At 38.7% G+C, this 12,544-nt stretch overlaps 1 protein-coding gene across 1 annotated transcript in view; it reads right to left on the minus strand.

Moving 5' to 3' along the window:
* The window catches only part of SEMA6D (semaphorin 6D), a 397,430-nt gene that overhangs the window by 177,196 nt on the left and 207,690 nt on the right, over positions 1–12,544 (minus strand). Inside the window, exon 3 of the mRNA XM_070797603.1 lies at positions 2,814–2,845. The gene's annotated coding sequence lies outside the window, so the exon portion shown is untranslated. The remainder of the gene's footprint in view (positions 1–2,813; positions 2,846–12,544) is intronic.

Below are 12,544 nucleotides of genomic sequence, written 5' to 3' on the forward strand. Positions count from 1 at the left end.
GCTTTTGAGTTCCTCTTCACTTTCTGCCATAAGGGTGGTGTCATCTGCATATCTGAGGTTATTGATATTTCTCCCGGCAATCTTGATTCCAGCTTGTGTTTCTTCCAGTCCAGCGTTTCTCATGATGTACTCTGCATGTAAGTTAAATAAGCAGGGTGACAATATACAGCATTGATGTACTCCTTTTTCTATTTGGAACCAGTCTGTTGTTCCATGTCCAGTTCTAACTGTTACTTCCTGACGCTTAATCATTTCTAGCTTTTGTTTTAAAGTGAAACTTTTCCTTTCACTTGAACACTAAGAGGTCATTGTAAGGTTATTAATTGGCCCGATTTTAGCATATATTCCTAAAAGAAGGAGCCCCAAGGAGAGACAGGAAGACTGGGATCAGCTGGTCAGTGGGGCAGTCAGCATACACACAAGATTTATTGATTAAGTTTGCTACTTAATGGGTGGAGTTCTTAGAGCCACAAAACAATTTCAATAATAACATTCAAAATCGCTGATCACAGATCACCATAACAAATACAATAATAATGAAAAAGTTTAAAATACTGTGAGAATTACCAAAATGTGACACAGAGATATGAAGTGAGCAAATGCTGTTTGGAAAAATTGCAGTGATAAGACTTTTCAGATGTAGGGTTGCCATAAACCTTCAATTTGTAACAACAACAACAACAACAACAAAAGTAGTATCTGCAAAGTACTATGAAACCAGGTAAGCCTGTATTCTGGCCTAGACCACATAGACAGGTGAAGTCTTTAAGACATGCACCATCGTCGCCTGCCATTATGCCTCTGTAATTCTTACTAGTACACCATATCACCACTACACTGAGCCTACATAAACCAGTGCAAAAGCTTCCAAGGAGGCATTATTCAAGCCAACTTCCTTCCACACCAGGCAAAGACAGGAAATGGTGCGTTGTATCTTTAAATGGAAGAAAACAGAAGATCTCTGAAGGAATAATGGGATGGAGGGCCAATTTAGAATGAGATGCCAGATGGGTACCATGGACCATTATGATAATGCTTTGTTAACCTTTTCATAAAGATCTTACGAGGCTAAAGCTCTGATGTTGAGGCTCTACACTGATTTGTGTATTTAGCAATGAGAAATCTACCTGATTTGTGTATTTAGCAATGAGAAATTAAACGTTAAATGGAAAAAAAAAAAAAAAAAAAACCTCTACCAATATTCAATCTATCCCCACTAACCCCCTCTCTCAACATTGCTGTCTATTTTCATAAGCAACTGTGTTTTGCGAATAAAAGTTTTCAAAATCCTCAATCACACCCACATCCCAAAACCTGGCCTTAGTTGGAAAGCTTTGCAGCTCTGACTCAGTAGAGCTGGTTATCCTCTTTAATTGGATTGATGGCGACAATTGTAATTACCTTAGATGAGATTGCCTGTAATGTAATTATGTTTCCTTCATCAGTGTGAGCTGGACTTGTGGAATACACACAGAAGATGCCTCCAATTACTGAGAGGTTAAGGAGTGCATCATATCGCCTCACAAATCATGTTTGTTACTGTATAGGATTTTAAAAATTACATGTGAAGCTGAAGGAATTATTCCTGTAAAGCAGGTTTTCTGACCCAAAAATATCCCTACATAGACCTATAGTATATAGTGAGATGGCTATATTTTGGAGCTCTGTTTTTATTTAAATAAAAAAAATCTTAGTAGAGAGTACCAATGGAAAATCTGTTTTTTCTTGTTTAGTTACTGCTTACTGGTTATTAACAGTGATCGAATCTAAAAAAAAAAAAAAAAAAACTTTTTTAAAGCATACAATATGCAGTAAAGTTTAACTTGATTTTTCTCTATGGTTTAAAACTTACCATTTCTGAAAATAATATAATAAATAACAGGAGATAAATTTAAAATAGTCCTTATGAAATAACCATAATTAATACCTAGGAAGCCAGCTGCTTTGCTACAATGATGTCTCTTTCTATTTTCCAATTAACACATGGAGAACTTAAAATTTTTCAATTGAAAGCCCATCCTTGAAACAGGACAAGTCTGCCAAACGTACTACAAACACATGTCATTTAGGAGAAATGACACGTAGTGGAAATCCACCCCAATCTTATTAGTGTTAGCACTGCTCTCATTTGAAATAGAGCTGCTTACGGGTTTTTTTCTTCCCAAGCATATGAAACACAGAACTTGGAAATGTGCCCTTTTGAAAAACTTATTCCTATATTCACAAACCAGATGGTGCACATCAAATGCATCCTGATTTTCTAATGAAATAAAAAAAGGGTTCCTATTGTGTTCTTTAACAAGATTAATGCATCCTCAACTGCTAGTTTTGACAGATACTCCTGGAAAGTTGAACAACTTGGTCAATGCTGTTCTGCTGGACCTGGACCGGAAGGCCTCACCAAATGAAGAGCTGGGGCCATGCTCAGGGGAGCTCTGCTTTTCAGTTCTTCCCAGTAGGATCCAGGATTGAAGCAGGCTCTACCACAGCTGCTCACAAAGAAACGTTCCATCCTTGAACATCAGAGACCAAGACAAAGAATCTGCTGCCTCATAAAAGGGCTAACCAAACAAGAAAAAGTATCTCCTCTCTCTTGACCTCTCTCTCTCTGTGGTCTACTCCTTAGTCCAGCCATCGAGCCATTTTCGTAGGATGCTTTCATCACTAACACCACCAATAAAAGCCTAATTCCGGGCACTATTTGAATGTCACACTCATGACTATGAGACACCGCCGAGTAAAAATATATTCAAAGCCAATAAAATTATGCTTGGTTCTTCCAACAAATTAGAGAAAAATATAATGCTGTTTACCTTGGAGAAGGTTGGTTTGTACAGCCAAAAACCTGAAAAAAGAAAAGAGAAACGGATTAATTCCCTATTACTTCTAACCTTGCCACCATGATACTACATTGAACATATCTGTGGTATGCCTATTAATTTAGTATATCTATATGTCATTTTTCTCTTGCTGGAAGTAATAGAAAGGTTTAAGCTAAGCTGGAGTCTAACCTAAATCCATTTTTTCTATTTAATTCCACTATAAAGTCTGGAATAAGTTAAGATGAGGAAAAGCACCCACCAACACACTTGAGGGAAAAACTATGGCAGGCTACACAGGGTAGTTTAAAACTTTTCTTTTTTTTTAAGCTTTTAGCCATTTGAGGACTTCTGGTCTGCTATATCTTATTTTATCTTGTTCCAGAGATGAGAAAAAATTTCCTTTGTGCTGAGACATCCTGTTTCATGAAATTCAAAATTGTATGTCATTTTTCTTCATGAACTGCTCTAATTTAACAGTTAGCCTAGAAGAAAATGCAGTACCAACAGGTTCATACACATAATACCCTAAACCTGAAAATAACAAGTTGGAAGCATCACAGGCTACACAGTAAATCAATTATTTTTCCGTCAATTCTATAAGCCTAAGAGTCTGAAAAGTAAAGGAAGGTATTTTTGAACAGCACTATTCAAAAGCTGTTGCTGAGTTAGATGTTCAGTTAAGCTGAACACCACATCTTGTTTTCAGTTTGCTCTGCAGAATGTAAACATTTTACATTTTAAATGTGTGTATCTTAGAACTTTTAGGCTAGAAAGACTCAATTAAAAGTAACACCACTATCACCAAGTTATGTTAAAGTTAATCAATACTCCAGGATTTGAAAAAAGTTTCCCCAAATGTCACACAACTCCCTGGGACCTGGGAGTTTTCCTTTCCTTAAGGTATGAAACCGTTTCTCCTCATGGTGTTGTATCATTAAAAAAAAGTGTTTAGCAGACTGGTACCAAATCAATCAAAAGGTTAGCATTCTTTTTATTTTGGTGTCCTTTCTTAATGGGCAAAAATTGATTGATTAGTTCACCTAGAACATTCTTAGCCTTAGGGCAGAAACAGCACTTTGTACACAATAGTGGACTGGATTTAAACAAGAAAAAGAAAATCAACATTCAAGAATACAGTGAACTTCAAAAATGGAAGAAAATAAATGCTCAGGAGCTCAGCGATTAAAGAATGTGCCTGCAACTCAGGAGACGCAGGAGATGCTGGTTTGATCCCTGAGTCAGGAAGATCCCCTGGAGAAGGAAATGGCAACTCAACTCCAGTATTCTTGCCTGGGAAATCCCATGGACAGAGGAACCTGGAGGGCTATAATCCGTGGGGTTGTGAAGAGTCAGACAAGACTGAGCAACTAAACACACACACATAAAGCCTGAAAGCATACTGAAATTCCCATATATTTAAAATCTCACATTTCAGTTGTATTGAATTGTTAAGTGTATACTTCTGCTTTATCTTAGTTGGAAATGTATTTATAAGATGACATGTAAGTTTATCTGGATAGTTTAACTATCAGCTTAGTTTCTCTAAACTACATATATTTTTGAGGAAAAAAAAATTAAGGTACTTCCCCAATAAATCCACAATTTCTACTACTTCTGTCCACCCCTAGTTCCATATTGACTTCAAAACTACGTTCAGGAAGAGGCTTCCTTAAGTGGAAAGTTTGCTGATCTTTCAGAAAAAGCAGGGCTTCCCTGGTAGCTCAGCAGTAAAAAAATCTGCCTGCAATGCAGGAGATGCAGATTTTATCCCTGGGTTGGGAAGATCCCCTGGAGGAGGGCATGGCAACCTTCTCCAGTATTCTTGCCTGGGAAGTCCCATGGATAGAGGAGCCTGGCAGGCTACAGTCCATGGGGTCAGAAGAGTTGGACACGACTTAGGGACTAAGCAACAGTGACAGAAAAGGCAGGGGGTGAAAGACAGAAGCAAGTAGCTCCTTGTCACTGGCCGTGATAAAGGCAGAACTACCAGAACCTAGTAATAAGAATCCTCTTTCACTCTGACCCTGTTCTATTATTTATTGTTTGGGCAGCTGGAAGTACCAGGCCCCCAGCACAATAATTTATACTGTAGGGGAAGTGGTTTTCAAATTTAAGTGTGCATGGGAGTCCCTAAGGGGAACTTATTAAAAATGCAGATTCCTGAGCTCTAGCTCAGCTCTACTAAATCTGAATCTCTAAAGGGTTAGTGCCTGGGAATGTTTATTTTCAATAATTTTCTGGGTGACTTTGATCGAATGGTCATTTTGAGAAACACAGACTTAGGAAGACAGGAAAAGTGGCATCAGTCTGTACCAAGTGCCAGGTCTCAGATGGGTAGGTCTGTTATATTGATATCCCATCTCAGAATACATTCAATATTTAAGTTTGAAAAACAGTTACAGAACATAAGTAGAGTATGTTCTTTACTTGCAAATGTTTTTCCTTTTCCTTTACGATTTCCAAATAGATAACTGACCTGCCTTTAGCATTATATTGTTTTGGTAACGTATAAATCACTGAAAAATGAGAAAGTTTAAGTAAGACAACTCTAATTAAAGTGGGCCTTATTTATCGTTTATCCGCAAGTAAGTCACAGAATCCTTGAAATTTATAGCTGGATGGACTTCAGAAAAAACAAAAAAACAGTCCAATCATTTCATTTTTCCAAGCGAAGAAGCTTCCATGCAGAGAGAATAACTAACTGGGATTATTTTATAAATGGGGGTGATCCAAAAGATTAATGGAAAATTTTAGCTGTGATCTTGAATAATTTCCATGTATCTGCTTAATGTTTACCCTTTCTCAGTTCAGATGGGAATATCCACAAAAAGAACTATGTTAGTAAATACAATTAATCATAATCAGTCATGTACTGTCTTGGATTTGCCCAGAACCAAAATACTGAAATGGACACATGGCATGCTGCTGGTTCTAATTTTCTAACAATTCATTAAATAGTTCATGCTTTGCTTGTGACAGCACAAACCTTTCAACCTCCTACTATAATTGATGTTATGAAAGGCACCAAAGTGTCCAAATACGTGTCATGAGGTCTGGAGTGTGATGGCCATTTCCAACAACCATAGGGTCTGCATAAATTATAATAAGCATATTATTATCATTTTCTTTGTAACAGCCTCAGAACTTTCTTTATCTATAAACACTGGTTTTGGAATAGACGATATCTAAGAATCTAACAGTATGATACAATTAAGCCAAAACAAAAGGATAGATATAAAGATGCCAAGTTTTAATTTAAAACAGAAAAACATTTGAGAAATGATTATCTCTCCCACCACCATCATTTTACTGAAAAGGAAAATTTTAACCTCAAAGCATAAGAAATACATAATTTTAAAGCAAAGATAACCTTTAACCTAAAAAAATCAACTTAGTAAAGCACTACATTTTCCTTACGTTCTCCATATTGCTATAGATTCATAATAATTATCACGGACCCAGTGCCAATCAATGAGCTATACTTTGGGAGCCACTGCTGTAAAGTTCTTTGACAAAGAACTTAGAGTCAGCATTTTCCTGGGTTTATCTTACACAACATTCATCCCCTGAGATGCTTCTAAATAAAAGATTTCCTGGTTTTAGAGCAAAAAGGTGTGGTGGTGCTGGTACTTTACAGTATAACCCCTTTCAGAGATTCTTAGTGAATAATGTATGTTCAGAGTTCTTTTGAAATAAAGAAAATGTTACCTTTATTTCCTCTCGCATTTAAAAAAATGATATCATTTACCCCAGGAAATATTTTTTTTTGCATATAGCACCTATTCACATTCTACAAAACTAGTATACTGAATATCACACTCTCAGAGTAGTCTATCATTTTCCTGAAATCAACTCCACATCCTGACCTGCGAATATACCTAATAGGACCACCCTTCTCCTACTGCCCAGTGGTAACTTTGGAGGAAGGTTTGACCTACAGTCAAGAAGTATTAGTTAAGTGAACTGGAAGTGAGCCTAAGACTTCAGGCAGCAGGCTACCAGGTGAGTTGAGAATAAAGCCCTGTGGGGACAAAGACTTGGTGTTCATGAGGGAGATGGTATCCTCCCATGCCCATCAGAGGAACTCATGTATCTTAGGCCCTCTTTCTTCCTGATTACTTCAGAAGGTTCAGCTGTATGTAGTTCAGTTCAGTTGCTCAGTCGTGTCCGACTCTTTGCGACCCCATGAATCGCAGCACGCCAGGCCTCCCTGTCCATGACCAACTCCAGGAGTTCACTCAGACTCATGTCCATCGACTCAGTGATGCCATCCAGCCATCTCATCCTCTGTCATCCCCTTCTCCTCCTGCCCCCAATCCCTCCCAGCATCAGAGTCTTTTCCAATGAGTCAACTCTTTGCATGAGGTGGCCAAAGTACTGGAGTTTCAGCTTTAGCATCATTCCTTCCAAAGAAATCCCAGGGCTGATCTCCTTCAGAATGGACGGGTTGGATCTCCTTGCAGTCCAAGGGACTCTCAAGAGTCTTCTCCAACACCATAGTTCAAAAGCATCAATTCTTTGGCGCTCAGCTTTCTTTACAGTCCAACTCTCACATCCATACATGACCACAGGAAAAACCATAGCCATGACTAGACAAACCTTTGTTGGCAAAGTAATGTCTCTGCTTTTGAATATGCTATCTAGGTTGGTCATAACTTTCCTTCCAAGGAGTAAGCGTCTTTTAATTTCATGGCTGCAGTCACCATCTGCAGTGATTTTGGAGCCCAAAAAAGTAAAGTCTGACACTGTTTCCACTGTTTCCCCATCTATTTCCCGTGAAGTGATGGGACCAGATGCCATGATCTTCATTTTCTGAATGTTGAGCTTTAAGCCAACTTTTTCACTCTCCACTTTCACTTTCATCAAGAGGCTTTTGAGTTCCTCTTCACTTTCTGCCATAAGGGTGGTGTCATCTGCATATCTGAGGTTATTGAGATTTCTCCTGGCAATCTTGATTTCAGCTTGTGCTTTTTCCAGCCCAGCGTTTCTCATGATGTACTCTGCATAGAAGTTAAATAAGCAGGGTGACAATACACAGCCTTGATGTACTCCTTTTCCTATTTGGAACCAGTCTGTGTAAGGATACCAAAATAACAGTGACATAAACAAGGTAATGTTAATTTTTCTCTCATATACATAATCACCTACATAGTCTTGAGCAGTGGTTCTCAAAGTGCAGCTCCAGGGGAGCAGTGTCAGCGTCACTGGGACACTGTTAGAAATGCAAATTCTTTTCATTGTTTTCTTTCTTTAAATTTTTTTTAAATTTTATTTTATTTTTAAACTTTACATAATTGTATTAGTTTTGCCAAATATCAAAATGAATCCGCCACAGGTATACATGTGTTCCCCATCCTGAACCCTCCTCCCTCCTCCCTCCCCATACCATCCCTCTGGGTCGTCCCAGCGCACTAGCCCCAAGCATCCAGTATTGTGCATCGAACCTGGACTGGCATCTCGTTTCATACATGATATTTTACATGTTTCAATGCCATTCTCCCAAATCTTTCCACCCTCTCCCTCTCCCTCTCCCATAGAGTCCGTAAGACTGTTCTATACATCAGTGTCTCTTTTGCTGTCTCGTACACAGGGTTATTGTTACCATCTTTCTAAATTCCATATATATGTGTTAGTATACTGTATTGGTGTTTTTCTTTCTGGCTTACTTCACTCTGTATAATAGGCTCCAGTTTCATCCACCTCATTAGAACTGATGCAAATGTTTTCTTTTTAATGGCTGAGTAATACTCCATTGTGTATATGTACCATAGCTTTCTTATCCATTCATCTGCTGATGGACATCTAGGTTGCTTCCATGTCTTGGAGGAAACCAGAAGGGAAAGAGACACGTGTACCCCAATGTTCATCTTTCTTTAAATTTTTAATTGGAGTATAATTGATTAAAAATGCTGTGTTAGGTTCTGCTGTACAGCAAAGTGAATCAGTTATACATAAGCATATATGCACTCTTTTTTTTTTAATCAATAGATTCTTTTCCCATATAGGTCACTACAGATTACTGACTAGAGTTTCCTGTGCTATACAGTAGGTCATTATTAGTTTATTTATTTTTAAATAGCATATTGTGTGTATGTCAATTCCAGGCTTCTCTGATGGCTCAGCAGTAAAGAGCCTGTCTGCCAATGCAGGAGACATAAGAGACCTGGGTTCAATCCCTGAGTTGGCAAGATCCCCTGGAGGAGGAAATGGCAACCCACTCCAGTATTCTTGCTGGGAAATCCCTTGGACAGAGAAGACTGGCTTCTTGAAGTCCATGGGGGTCACAAAAGAGTTGGATATGACTTAGCAACTAACACTGAGTTCTTCAGCCATTGGCCTGGTTCAGACACTCCAGCAACTCCACCTGGATGGCTGTGATGGCTGTCTTCTAATGGCCTCTGACACGTCCACAGATGCTCTTCAACTTGGTTCATCCCACCTAACTAGGAGGCTATCTTCCTTAGAATGTAATTTGTTGTCTCCTTCTTACTAGACTATCATTGGATTCCCCACTGGCAAAACCCGAACTCTGCAAGGAAGGTCACAGGGTCTTCCCACTTCTGGCACTTCTCTTTCTTCTTCATTATCCCTCACCCCCTCATCTGGACACCTAGACCCCAGCTGCAGTAAATATTGTTTCCAGAACCTACCACACCACTTTCCCCTCCACGGTTTTACACATGCTATTTCCCTTTTTGGAATGTCTGTGTTGATGTTCCTCTACACACACACATTCATGCACTCATACACACTCATACACTCACACACATGTGCTCAGACACAATCTTTTTAAACTGATAAACACATGCTTATTTTTCACGATCTCTATGCACCAGTTCTTCAGGGCCTTTCTCCACCCCCCATGCTTGGTTACTTACTTCTTTGTGTTCTCATTGTAGCTATTCCTACTTATTCTAGAATACTTAGCACACTGTATTTTAATTTTTTGCGTACAAATCTGCCTCCCAGATTTGATGGGGAGTTTCCTGGAAGCAGGTACTGCTACTTATTCAGTAAACATTAAATGTCCACTGTGTGCCTGGAAGTTTATATCCTGAGGACTAGGGCCTACCACAGTGTCAGTGTCTGATGGGTACCCAATAAGGACAAAGCATGAATGCAAGAATGTTTTCTGTAAACTCTCTCAAGGATGCAATGATTATAATATACCTGTGGGTGTTCTTGAGAAACATACATAGAAGCATATTAGTAATATTAAATCTGCTAAACTCAGAAGTGAGAAAATATTTTCAGAATAAGTATTGGCCTTTAAATAGCAGAAGAAGGGAATTCTCTGGTGGTCAAATGGTTACAGCTCCATGTTTCCAGTGCAGGGGGCACAGGTTTGATCCCTCGTTGGGGAGCTAAGATCCCACAGGCATCCAAGTGTGGCCAAAAAAAAATTAAACATTTAAAAATAATAAAGAGCAAAAGAAGAAGAAGGAGGCAAATGAGAAAAAAACCTGGGATCAGGGCAAAAGATGTGAAGTTTCGATGCTCAAAGCAAGGAATGTATTTGTACCTGGGAACATAGGGGAAAACAAGTCCTGTAACAGTGATTTCAGCTCTACAGAGAAGCAAATATTATCCTTCCAGTTTGTAAGGCGCAATGGCACTTGTCCCTTGTGCTGAGCAGGAGACGGTGAATTACGTTGTCTGTGCACAGATGAATTTAAATTCCCACAGGCACAGGTGACTATGATGCCACTTCACCCTGAAATCTGCCCTTTCAATTTCTTGAAAGAAGGGAGAATATCCTGATGTGTGAAGCTTTTCTTCTGGTTATTAAAAAAATAAAAGTCTCTCCAGGCAATTGTCCAAGCCCAAGAGCTTAAATGAAAATGTTTATTTTGAGAATTCTTCATGTAATTCCCTGTTTGGATTGAAGGTAGAGACCTTTTCTTGCCTAATCATGGGACAGAGAGTAATAAATGCTTCTAAAATTCCAGACCAAGTTGGAATCAAGGACACTTAGCAGAGACAAGTGGTACTGTTGTGGCTCCCGGGCAGAGGCAAAAAGGGCAAGCCAATCTTTTTATGGTCTGTCCTGTGCCAAGATCTAGCTTTGTTTATTCGATCAGTGAATCCATTCTGGAAGGTTATGTTCATTATGGTACTTTGTCACTAATTGGATAAAGGAAATAATCAATGTGATTGCCAATACTGTTACTTTTTGGAATGAACCAAGCAATATATATGCAGTTATGATAAATAATTGTTGGATGTAAAATATTATGGATGATGGTTACAATTTGCTTGTCAGTGATGGAGCTACTATACAATGCAAATAAAAAATTCCACCGTCTTTCCATAATTTTCATGAAGGGCTCTTCTAGATGGAAATTTTTATTTATGTAATTTTCATAGGATATAATTTGACATAGACTCTGTCTCCTAAGCAGAATGTGTTGTAAACATTCTATTTAGCTTGCAATTACCGTACAGTTAAATGACTAATCACAGAAACTCACTCCACGGTCATTGACAAAAATGGCCACACTTAACAAATGAAATTAACACTGAGAAAAACGAATCTGCCTCTTCCCCACACCCAGAAAGTCAATCACATAAAATTGCCTCAAATATGACAATTCTGTGATGAGACATAGTTAATCTGTGCTGTCTGAGCCAGAAAATTTCATATCTTAGGTCCTGATTTTTCCACTCCAAGTACAGCTGAATGCAGTGAAGAAGGATGGGGAGAACTCATTCACAACAAAGGGTAAGACATTTTCTAAGTATGCTTGGATGAGGTGCTTGAACTCTATTTCACAACATTTTTCATCCCCACTAACCCTTCTCTTATATCCTACCAAATAAAAAGATATTGATTCTTAATGAAAGGTACTTATGAAACAATGACCATATCTTTCTAGCTCCCATTACCTTGATTTTAGAAATAACATCTAGTTCATGTTAGAGGCTTCTGTTAGGGCTGGAAAACTCAGAAAATGTCACCAAGAATGGATGAACCCCAGGAAACAACTGCTCCCCCACTGGATTTCACTCCCATTCATGCAGAGTTTTATCTGAAAAGGTACTGGGGTCTTTTGGCATATGTTGACTATAGTTAGCTCTCTTTTCCATGCTCTATTGTGGCTCTTCCAAAATGTCACTATTTCCAAGTTCTCTCCCTACCACATTTCTTATCAGTGTCAGCAGATAATCTTGCTTCTCCAGACTCAGGGACACTAGAAGCCAATACATAGGAACTCTCCCCAAATGGTGAAACCTCTGTACCCACCTCCTCATCCCTTTCTTCATCTATACATTTTCACCTGCTCCTATCCTGATACAATGAAAAAGATGTTTCTCCAACAGTCTAAAACTGAACCCTCTAACTAAATCCTGATTCTATCCTCTCAGAATTCTCTTCTGAATTTTCAACTTTTAGTGCCTCTTTCCCATCGATACCTCAAGTCAAAAAGTAAATGAAAATTTTCATCAACCTTTCTACTCCTTAGAAATCAAATTTCCTTAAAGAATTGCTTCCAACTTGTGTGTTGTGTCAGCCAGCCCACAAAAATGACCCTACAATGGTTCATTGGTCTTCAGGTCCTTATTTTGTTCCCTCTCTCTGAACTGGCCATGTGATTCACTTTTTTGGGCCAAAGGATGCAACAAAGGGACATTGTATAACTTCTGAGATTAGGTCAAAAGAAATTTTGCGCTTTCTACCAGGGTATCCTGGAACCTGCTCTAAGGGAAGCTAGTCACCACAC

Source organism: Bos indicus, chromosome 10 (genome assembly GCF_029378745.1).
Source record: "Bos indicus isolate NIAB-ARS_2022 breed Sahiwal x Tharparkar chromosome 10, NIAB-ARS_B.indTharparkar_mat_pri_1.0, whole genome shotgun sequence".
NCBI classification, from domain to species: domain Eukaryota; kingdom Metazoa; phylum Chordata; class Mammalia; order Artiodactyla; family Bovidae; genus Bos; species Bos indicus.